This window comes from Nicotiana tomentosiformis, chromosome 4 (genome assembly GCF_000390325.3).
Source record: "Nicotiana tomentosiformis chromosome 4, ASM39032v3, whole genome shotgun sequence".
NCBI classification, from domain to species: domain Eukaryota; kingdom Viridiplantae; phylum Streptophyta; class Magnoliopsida; order Solanales; family Solanaceae; genus Nicotiana; species Nicotiana tomentosiformis.
Genome location: NC_090815.1, coordinates 84,193,436 through 84,205,270, shown reverse-complemented (window position 1 = coordinate 84,205,270; position 11,835 = coordinate 84,193,436). Strand labels below are relative to the sequence as shown.

Here is an 11,835-nt window from a genome sequence, read left to right as displayed (position 1 = left end):
TAGAGGGAAATCAGTTCTGATGATTTGATTATGTGTTAATAGGTTTCGAAGAATTCACGGTGGTTATGGCCACTGTTTGGAGTTGATGTCTTCTACGGGTATATAAGGTGTGTTGCGTGTGGTGATGTCCTCTCGTATTAAGTTAAATGGAAGGTTATTGGTGTTGTTCATCTTGCTTGTGGTTCAGAGTTGATTATGAGGTTTTCGTATTTTTGCAAATTAGCATGATGATTGCGGTGCGTCGTATGGGGTTTGAAGTTACAAGTACAAGGTTACGGTTTAGTTTAGAAGGAAAGGTTATGAGTTTTGGATGGCATGGATGATTTCAGGAGTTTAAGACTGGCACTGTTTGATGTCTCCCGAAAAGAGTGCTCATTTTAGAACGCGCATTGTGTTTTGAGTTGCGGATGCTTGACTAGTGTTACAGTGATCGCCTGGTTTTGGACTACTGAGTTTCAGGTTTTGATACGTGGTGCAGAAGATCTATGTGAGCATTTTCTGTAAGATGATGGTGTATGAGTGATATATTAATCATTTGAGTAGCGTAGTTGGAATCGGATATGGAGATTCTTATATTCATGAGGTTTTAGAGACTGAATGTTCTCGTAGGCATATGATTCCTTGGTTGCAGACTGTGAAGAGATATTACAAATAGGATAGCTGATGGCATGTGTTATGGATAGGTTGCTATGGGCTTTTGAAAGGTTATAGACCTATTTAAGGATGATCGGAATTGGTTTGGGGGATATTTATAGGCCTAATAAGAATGTGTATTCTATATTAGATCGGATTTTCTTACTCTTATGCAACTGTTATCGTAGATATATCATCGGGAAAAATGGATGTTATTCGTGCTCTAGTCTATGACATGTGTTTCTCTCTTATAGTACGACGGGTTGTGAGACTACTTGATTATTCGCACGCATGTTATAATCCCGTTTAGGCCTTGTGGCGATATATGGGCAAGATGGCTCTCGTGATATTGATTTGCTTATTGCACCTTAGTTGTGCTTGTCTTTTTTCGTATAATATTATGCCCATTCATCTCCCTACAATTCTATGTATGCACTCTATCGTGCTTGATGTTGACGTACATATGATTAGTGAGCACAAGTATTATGGCTCGATGGGTATCCCTATGTGGATTAATGTGTTTGAGATCGGGTTGTGCGCTGCAACGGAGTTATGTAGGATTCTCCTTCTTGTGTTTATTTCGTGTTTTATTTTCCCTTTATGGGATAAGTTCATGAAATTATGCTTTTGTTGTTATATCAGTTATACTTGTTAGATAGTCCTCGTACCTTGCTTTCTTTTCATTTTTGGATATATCTGAGTTATTGCTTGTTTGGTGTACAGACTGCGCTGTGTGAGGATCCATGTGATTTTTGGTATGACTTGTCGCCTGGGCTGCTTGTATTGGCTGAGATGAGGTTTTTGGACCTGAAATTTGCACTCTCTTATTGGACCTGGAAGAATAATATCATACTTTCGCTCAGAACTTGGCAATGGTCCTTGTCGGAGGAGAGAGATCCTCGACTTGTTTATTTCACGGGTGGTTAGTTTTTGCATGTGTTCTTTATCATTAGCAGCGTTGCAAAGGTTCGGAACGAAGTTTCATTTTATATGAGGTATATTACCAGTACCAGATTTGGTAATGAGCAGCTATTATGGTCAGAAGTTATTGCTGTGAGTACATGAGTTATGTGGCACATCATGCGGTTTGACCTTGGCAGGGTATTGATGGCTTGATGCAGCTTGTTGAGATTGATACAGTCTATATATACAAGGATCAAATCTTATAGGGAGTTCCGGAGGTTGGAATTGGGTTCCACGCCCTGTGGGCTAAGGTTGAAGGAAGAATCTTCAATCGGGGTTGTGTTCATGGACTTATATGGACCGGGGTGGCATGGGATCACTCATGGGTATGGTTATGATTAGTTTATTCAAATAATTGACGGCTTTAAAACGACTCTTGACATGCTCGAGGACGAACGTATGTTTAAGTGGGAGAGGATGTAATGACCCAACCGGTCATTTTAGCTTTTGCATTCAGTTCGGTAGTTTGAGGTTATGAGTAGCCTTCTATGGTGTATTATGACTTGCATATGTCGTCGGTTTTGTTTTTCATGTGGTTCAAGATTTATTTGGAAGAATGATTCTCAACTAGGAAGCTTTAAGTTGGAAGAGTTGATCAAGTTTGACTTTTATGAATTTGACCTCAGGTCGGAGTTTTTATGGTTCTGTTAGGTCCGAATGATGATTTTGGACTTGGACATATGCCCGAATTTTCATTTGGATATTTCTAGAAGGTTTTGGCACAAGTTGGCGAAAGTTGGCAATTTGAAGGTTTGGAAAGTTCATAAGTTTGACCGGGAGTTGACTTCGATGTTATCTGGTTCGGATTGATATTCCGGGAGTTGAAATAGGTTCCTTATGTCATTTAGAACTTGTGTGCAAAAATTGAAGAGATTCCGAGTTGTTTAAATATGTTCGACGTAAGTTTGGAATTTGAAAATTTTAAATAGTTCATTAAGCTTGATTCGAGGTGCGATTCGTGATTTTGATGTTGTTATACGTGATTTGAGGCCTCGGGTAGGTCCGTGGTATATTTTGGGACTTGTTGGTATGTTCGGACGGGGTCCCGAGGGGCTTGGGTGAGTTTCGGGGTGGTTCCGGACCATTTTGTCTCTTATTGGTATTATTGGTTTTATGCTGGTTCTGATGCTTTAGTTCTTCATCGCGATCACGAAGGTAAGGCCACGATCACATACTATTCTGGGAGCTGCTGGTGGTTTATTCATCGCGTTCGCAGGAGGGCGAGCGCGTTCGCAAATGGTTGAGATGCTTGTTCTTCGCGTTCGCACCAGCGGTATCGCGATCGCATAGTGATTCTGGGATTCTGGGAGAGTTTGTGATTCGCGTTCGTAACATAGGCGTCGTGTTCGCGAAGAGGTGCAGGTGGGGCAGATGTTGTTCGTCATGTTCGCGTGGATGAAGCCGCGAACGCGAAGGCTTACTCAGGGGCAATGTTATCTTCTTCTTCGCGATCACGATTCACATAACTGGGTAGTGCATATAAGTACTCTATTTCGAAGGTTTTGGTTATTTTATAACCTTTTGAGTTCTAAAGCTCGGGGTAAGTATTTTTTTACTAGGTTTGATTATGTTATATGATTCCATCTTCGATTTTGGCATTTAATTTGATGAATCTAAAAGAGAAAATAAGGGGTTTTTGTCAAAAGTTTTCTAAAGTGAATATTTGAGATATGAAAATCTCAAACATCGATTCAGAGTTAGATTTGAGTAAAATTAGTATGATTGGATCGTATTCCAACGGGTTATCGAAATTTGTGAGCTTTGCCGAATTCCTAGGTGTGGTCCCGGGTTGACTTTTTGGTTGACTTTGAGTATTTGACTAAAGATTCAACCTTTATCGTTTGGGTTTGATTCATATGACATTATTTGATGATTTTGAGTTACTTTTGGCTAGTTTCGAGCCGCTCGGTGGTCGATTCATGCAACATGGCGCTTCTAGTATATGTATTTGGTTTGTTTGAGGTAAGTGTCTTACCTAACTTTGTTGGAATAAATTTTCTTACTAAATAATATTGTTTGCTACATGCGGGGGTGATGCGTATTCGAGGTAATGAGAGTATAGGCATGTGCTAGGGTTTTCATGCTCGGGAGGGGGAATTATATGCTTCTCTGTACTTTGTTGAACTTGGTGATCCATTGAATTATGCTTTATTTAATTCCATGACTAATAAATCAAATTATATGTGTTAGAAATAGAATATATGACATCTTAAAAGGATTTAATGGATTATTTATCGAGATTGTTCACATACTTGATTGAATGTAGCATTAGGAACACCTATTTATACATGTTATTGTCATGTTACTTGAGCTTCTTTATCTGTAATAAGATATGATGATTGGGGCCTTAGGGCTATGTTTGGTATGATGAGTATTTCAGTGCGGTTGATATGATGTTGGCACGATGAGTATTGCCGTGGGGTGTGAAATAAGATTGACCAGTTAGTTGTTACTATGTGAGAAGAATGGAAGTTGGATTCTTATTATGGTTACTCGTTCGTTAAACACTTACAGGCTCTCTACCCTGGTTTCTATTAATGTTTGTTGTACCGTATGTTACTTTTTCATTTGTGTTGCTTATGTAGTTACCTTTGCGTTTTCTATTTGGCATGTTACCTTTATAGCTATGCTTTTACCTTGTATGTTATTATTGCTCCTATGCTTTTACTTGATTTACTTCTGCTACATGTCCTTTTTGAATTCATGCATTTACTTGTTATTAGCCCATATATGTCACATGCCTCTATTTGTCACGTGATTTGCTTATTAGATGTCTTGACCTGTTGCATGCCTTCATTTACTACCTACCTTCACTTGCTATGTAGTTTTACTTGTTTCATGTCTCCACTTGTTACATGATCTCACTTATTACACTCTTCTACATGATACCTGTTTCTACCTGATGTGCATCCTTCCTCGTTTTATGTTCTACATTTCTTTGCTTAGTCGGATTGAGTGACTTTTAGATTGATTGTGTATTTGGTTTTGTGGAAGCCATGTCTTTATATGTGGGAGACTAGCTTTGGGGTGCTATGTTGCTCATCTTATTTTGTTGAGTTTGTATTCCTAGTTGGATTCTGCGTGTTAGTTTTTTTGGCATTATGTTGTAAATTTTTCGCGCTTGGTTGTTGTTGAATAGTTTCATAAGAATCTGTATATTGATATTGGGATCGGGTTGCACATCGCAATGGTATATATATTGATATTGGGATCGGATTGCACGTTGCAACAATATTGATATTATATATATGAGATCGGGTTATACGTTGCAACGGATAAGATGTATTGATATACATATATGGGATCGGGTTGCACGCCGCAACAGAGAAAATGTATTGATATTATATATGCGATCCGATTGCATGCCGCAACGGAGAAGATGTATTATGGTTATTCTTGTCTGTGGATTTCTGTTATCGTATTGTGTTGTGAGACCGAAAAATGCTGATATTCTGGGGCCTTCCGTCATTTGTATTCTTGTTTCATTTATTACATGTTATTTAGTGTCTCTTTCTCGTGTTGTTCTTCCTGCTTATTATCTGCACAGGTACATAGTAAGTGAATATCTTTAACTTAAAATCTTGCCACTACTTCACCGAGGTTAATCAAGATACTGAGTACATGAGATCGGTTGTACTCATACTATACTTCTGCACCTTACGTGCAGATCTTGAAGTTGCGTACCTGTGGAAGGCGAAACCTTGCATTGAAGACTTACATGCATTTCATATTCAAGCTATATCTGTAGTTTAGGATTCGTCTTTATTTATGCAAACTTCAAACAGACATTTTATTTATTCTTTATATCAGTTTGTAAATCTAAATCATATATAGTGGCTCATGACTTGTACTACCACTCTGTGGGTTATTGTATAGAAATTCAGTTATTTCAAATATTGGTTCTTATTAATTTCATTACAATTATATTGACTATTATTTGGCTTACCTAGCACTCGGCTAGGTGCCATCACGACTAGGTAGATTTTGGGTCGTACCATTAAAACAATATGGATATTATTTTTTTCCTTTTTAAATAATTAGGATATTTCATAAAACATCATAGTTATTCTTAATTAAAATTCAGAATTCGGATCATGAGAAAGGATTTAAGTTGTATACACTGATAATATACTAATCTTTAATACAACCAATGAAACTCAATCTATCTTTTATACCATCAGTAAAACTTAATATGCTATAACAAGTTATTTACTATTTATTCTAGGTTACTAATTAAGGCTATTAAATTAGAGTTACCTACAATTATCTTGAAAGTGACATGATTGTGTAAATAATTTTTTAGACCATCAGTTAGGGGCGCTTCCAGTTGGTGGAAAACTGATCCAAGGCGAAATTCGAACCAAGACAATTAAATAAATCGACATTTATTTGAGATGGCTTGGTCTTAAATTAAAATTACCGACAACATATGGTTTGGTTTAGTTTTGTTTTATTGAAAACCAACCTAAGAATAAATTAAACCAAACCAATAAATTATATACATAATTTGATATTTATATATATATATATATATATATATATATATATATATATATATATATATATATATATATATATATATATATATATATTTATTTCTATAAATAATCGTAGATATGTTATATACTTTTTCATTGATATTTTATTTTTACCACTAGTTTTATCTTTAATAAGCTAATGGACTATAGGCCTTAAGCCCATTTCTTAACGGAAAACTTACGCGACACATCAAACGTTTACACTGTATTTACCATCCGTAGCTATACTTTCAGCAAATTTATCATTCGTAGCTATATTTGAATTTTATAGCAAATCCATGAAATAAGAGATTAATTATTTTGAACTAAAATAAGAGGGCAGCAAGCTCTCATAGCTTAATTGGTTAGAGTGCCTGGTTAGTTAGCGGAGGTGTTGAGTGCGACTCTCAACAAGAAGATTTTATTTTTCTACATTTAACGTTAGTTGTATTCGTTGCACGAATAAATACAGTTGATACAAGTTGTATCATTTGTATACACCTTTGTATTTCGCCACATGTTGTATCCTTTGTATACACCACCATATATAATTGATACAAGTTGTATACTTTGTATACACTCTTGTATTTCGCCTTGGTTAGAGTTGTTGTCCGAGGGATGATGAAGGCGATGCCACAATTGAGGGAACCGCCCTCTTACTCTTTTTTAGATAAGAATGCGAAAGACCTTGACATACATATTGTATTCGTTGCACGAATAAATATAATTGTACGAACGAATATAGTTGATACACGTTGTATTCCTTACGCATACAAATACAGTTGACACAAGCTGTATTCGTTGCGCTTTTGAATATAACTGATACAAGTTAGTAACAATTGAATAGTAGCTACGAATGGTAATTAGGCAAACTATAGTTATTTGACTCTACACTACAGTGGTTTATGAAAATTTCTCTTTCTTAAAAAAAATCCACGAATCCGAACACGTTTATGTTAAGAAACAACTATGATATATATATATATATATATATATATATATATATATATATATATATATATATATATATATATATATATATATATATTTGTATTTCTTATATATCTTATTAACCTCATAAAAATTTATAAATTGCAGGATATTCTCTCCATAATCTATGTAAATTATAGCCACCACAATAAAAAGGTAATAAATGATTATAAGATGGCTAATAAGGAAAAAAAAAAATTCTAGTTGCAAGAAAAAAAAAGAGAAATAACATTAGGTTTCTGGAAAAACAAAAAATTGAACCATACCAATATCGACCAAATCGATAAATATGTATTGTATTTGGTTTGGTCCAGTTTTAAGAATTTAAAAACAAATTCCATTGATTTGAGTTTGGTGTTTACAAAAATCGATCGACCCAACCGAACTATAAACATCGTACCCCTATCATTAACGCATCAAACTTAAACTTTATCTGTAACAATGGAGAGAGAGAGATATGTGTGGCAACTCACAAGGCAAAACTTCATTGGAAGGATTGTAAATCTCCTCTTCTTGTTCTTCTTTTTTAAACACAAAGAGTAGATTCCACGAACTTTTGAAGTTCTTTATGGTAAGTGGTAACAATCATATTTGTCTCTCATTCTATTAGAAAATTATGCTAAGAAATAAAGGATCTCTGTGCGGCTTAGGAAATTTAATATTGGATAACATATGCGTCATTAAGTTAACAAAATAGGTGTATGCATAACAGAGGAATGTACCAAAAAGAATATTCCTGTTGTCTAGATTTGGAATAGTATTCATAATATTTGTTTTTGGTCCAAAAACAAAAAATAAAATAAAAATATTATGAATACTATTCCAAGTTTAGACAACATGATATTTGAATGGATTAAGTGCATATAAATCATAGATATTTATAATGAGATTGCATAACATGTCTGTTTAAGTATGTTATTTAAGTATTTCAACCATTTTCCAAAATTGAACCATTTCTTCTGTACCATACTCTATATATAAGTATAGTTTCAGAAATAAAATGCAAAAGGTGTGTTGTTTCGATAATTTTAGTTTGGAATACCATTGCCTTTTGTGTGGTTGAAGGATACGGGTCTAGTAGAAGAGCAAACGTTACAGTTGAGGTATCCATATCTTTTATATGTTGAATGTTTGAATTAGAAAAATTTATATGTAGAATTTTATTTTTTATTTTAGAAAACTTTGTTGTGAAATTGACTTATTTTTGCAGACTATTTATGGATATATTTATGACTGTGTGAATATCTATAAATAACCAGCTCTTCTGCACCCACTGCCGAACAAAGAAAGAATTAAGGTGTAAGATTTATACTAATCCTGCGTAACCGTTTTTTCCCCTTCTTTTTTCTCTTTTCTTTTGAGAAACATGAGCTGATAACATAAACTTCTGTTGTTTGCGATATTTTATATTTCCACTCCGTTATTGCTTTGTTTTGTGGCACTTCGAAGAACACCCCACTAAATTATCTGCAGTAAATTTAGGGGTAATAGATGGGTGGCTTGAGCTAAACTTTGGCAGGTCAAAAATGGGCTTAAAAATAAATGGGTGGGTTTCGTGCCAGAATTTTAAAGCACTTGAAAATTCTGATATTGTGCTTTATAATTTTAATGTGAAATAGTTTAAAACTATTTTTAACGGGTTAAAATATAAACGGTGATTCTGAAAATATCCATCCGGTATACTTTCACCTGAGGGATGAAAATGTCCATGCATCTACAAGGCTGGCTATTTTATGAGGGAATCTTACGAGTCCAAAATAAGTCCAAAACTTACTAATCTCTAGTCATTAGTCACAGACTTACCAAAACTAATCAAGTACATACAAATTGAAAACCCTAGATAAATAAGAATTATTTCCAGACGCAAAGATCTCTTTCAATATTTTTAAGCATGATCAACACCATTAGATGCAAGACGGAAAGGAAATTTCATGGATCAGGTAACAAACAAGGTGATGAAACACATAAAAATGTATACAACATTCCAAAAATCTAAGAAAAAAGGGATCTTTTTCAATGGATATGGTTGAAATTCATTGAAAACATATAGATGAGCCAATATACAAAATTTGAGTAAGGTTGAAGGTGATTTATACTAGTTTTGAGCCGAAATTCGTAGCTGAAATCGAGTTTAACAATTTCTCTACGATATATGAATCTCACGTGTATCTCACATATATGGATATATAGAAGATACATATTTGATACACAAAAGATACATGAGAGATACACAATGAGATATATATATCATTTTCTTCCATGTTCATCTTGTGTACTTCGAATTTGGATTAAATTTCAATTCAAACCACCTGAAATCTCCACCAAATCGTCCTAGAATTGAGATTCACACTCCTTAAGATGTACCCAATCTATTCCAACAACACCCACTTGAAATAAATTCTAATTTCGAAAAACAAAAATTTTGAATTCAACTTAATTAGCAAGATTCAATGGCAGTCCGTGACGTTTTTAGTTTAATCCTTCGATCAAATCCAACAAGCTAACGTTTAGTAGTAGTTTCTAAATCAAATTAAGATGCTCGATTCTCTAAATTACAACTTAAAAGAATTAGAATATTACAATATTGCTCAAGTCTAATGTCTCAAAAAGTTTGAACTGCCTTTGTGTATTAGAAAATAGATATGTGTTATAAAATGACATTTGGGCTAGTTTCGGTAGATATTTTGTTTTGGGTTAGTATTGGTTGAAAATCTTTATGGACTGACAATTTTGATAGTTTTCCATTTTCTGACGGATTACTTTTTGGTATAGCCCAAGTTAGCCCACAAGAAAAATACATACTGCCCAACCCATTAACTTTTGAGCCCAGTTATATAATTTTGTATTGATTTTGCCGCCCATAATGTCGTCTTTAGTTAGCCCCCACAACATTTAGCCAGAAATTATTCAACCCCTAGAGGGAAAAAACAGAAAGAGAAAATAATCCCTAAACAAACAGTAGCAATAATTACGGAATATTAGTTTTCCTCATGGATATACAATGGTTTTCATGTGTTATCTCCTAAGAATTAACTCTAAAATTTTCTCGAGCGAGTGAATCATTCATTATCCTCAAAAGATTTTCTCCATATCCAAAGAGAAGAAAACTTGGACTAAAGAAAGGAGAAAAATATTACAACCAAACGATGTTTCAAAAGGCATTTGTGGGACTCGCCCCTGAGCGGAACACTTGTAAAACGTTATAAAATCTACTGTGTGGGGTTTAGTCTTGTGAGGTTAAATTCCAAGCACCCGACTATGCACACTAAATATGCCTACTCAACGCTCGGGGTTTGTCCAATAAATCATATTTAATTATAATCCTACATGCATGTAGTTTTTCAGTATTATTCTTGCAAATATTTTTTTATTTTAACTCGTTTTTTACTTGAATTTTCTTTGGAAGTTTATCCTCCTTTTTTTGTGTGGGCGTCTTAAAATAAAAAACAAAAAAAAAAACAGAGGACCATTGCGAAGGAGCTGGAAAAACAAAGATTGAAAGCTAAGCAACCGCAAAAGGACCAATTTTCTTATTTTAAAGCAGAGGAGTATTAGTTGAATAAAGAAGGGTGTCTAATTGAAACTGTCCCTATTCGACGAATGACAAAAGAACAACAACAAACAGCCAAAGATGCCTCCCTAAGGTTGACAAATGAATCCCTCGCTGGCGATATTATCGATGTAAGTACTCAATTATTTTCTTTGTAATTGAGCTGAGATACGCATATTAGTTAGAAAAATAAAGGGGCAAAACAAATAAACAAATAAATAAATAGGTTTACTAGGTTGATTATTTCACGAGTATCAGTTACCTTTCATCAATATAAATTGTAATTATTATAGGCGACAAATTTAATCCTAAATAATAGTGAGAACTGATTAATTAAATTAAGAATTATTTCAGTTTGCAGGGATTAGCATAAAAGCGTCCCCAGCAATAAATAGATTTACAGGTGCCTCAACCATCGTTACTTTGTATAATCCACAAGTAAATGGACCTGGTCAATACACTTCTGCAACAATATTTCTTGAAAGTGGAGATGCGACAAATTTCGAGCAGATACAAACTGGATGGATTGCAAGTTTTTTTTTTTTTGGTAAATAAATTGCAATTTTTAATAAGCTTTCATTCATGTTTCATAGAAATTACTTAACATATTTTAACTTTTTGTTATACGAAATGGATGATATGAAACCAAAAGAATAGAAGTAATTTCAAATTACGATACCTAAGGTCTATAACAATTACAGGTCAAATTTATGGAGCTTCTTTCACATATCCAGCAGTGCTAGGATTTGAAGTATGTGAGTTCTAAATTTTAAAATAAAATACTGTTTTCAGCGGGAATTGAACCCCCATCTTTTCCAACAAACCCACAGCTCTTACTATTGAACCAAGACCCATTTTGTTACTTGATTCGGCAGTATATATTTATATAGATTTAGTAAATATTTCAATACAAATACAGGATTCCGAAAAAAGTCACTGGGTTCGCTCGAGCCCGCACCCAGTACTATAACTCTGCCCCTGCACATCTCCTCTTATTTTAACCGTTAGAGAAACCTCTCTTGCGGACTATTTGTTTTTGAGTGAATACCCTAAAGCTCCCTTAAACTATCATATTTTTGTCAGTTACATACTTAAACTATTTGGTGTCCCCAAAACCCCCTTAATTATACCCCATACATATTAAAACCCTCCTCGTCGATCTTTTAATGAAATACCTAAGGT

General features: G+C 34.3%; 1 long non-coding RNA gene across 1 annotated transcript; it reads left to right on the top strand.

Moving 5' to 3' along the window:
* Positions 1-8,116: 8,116 nt before the first annotated feature.
* Positions 8,117-11,365, top strand: LOC138910654 (uncharacterized). The gene is made up of 4 exons (XR_011415797.1): positions 8,117-8,206; positions 8,314-8,400; positions 10,566-10,784; positions 11,008-11,365. It is a non-coding gene; the product is annotated as an uncharacterized lncRNA (long non-coding RNA).
* The last annotated feature ends 470 nt before the right edge of the window (positions 11,366-11,835 follow it).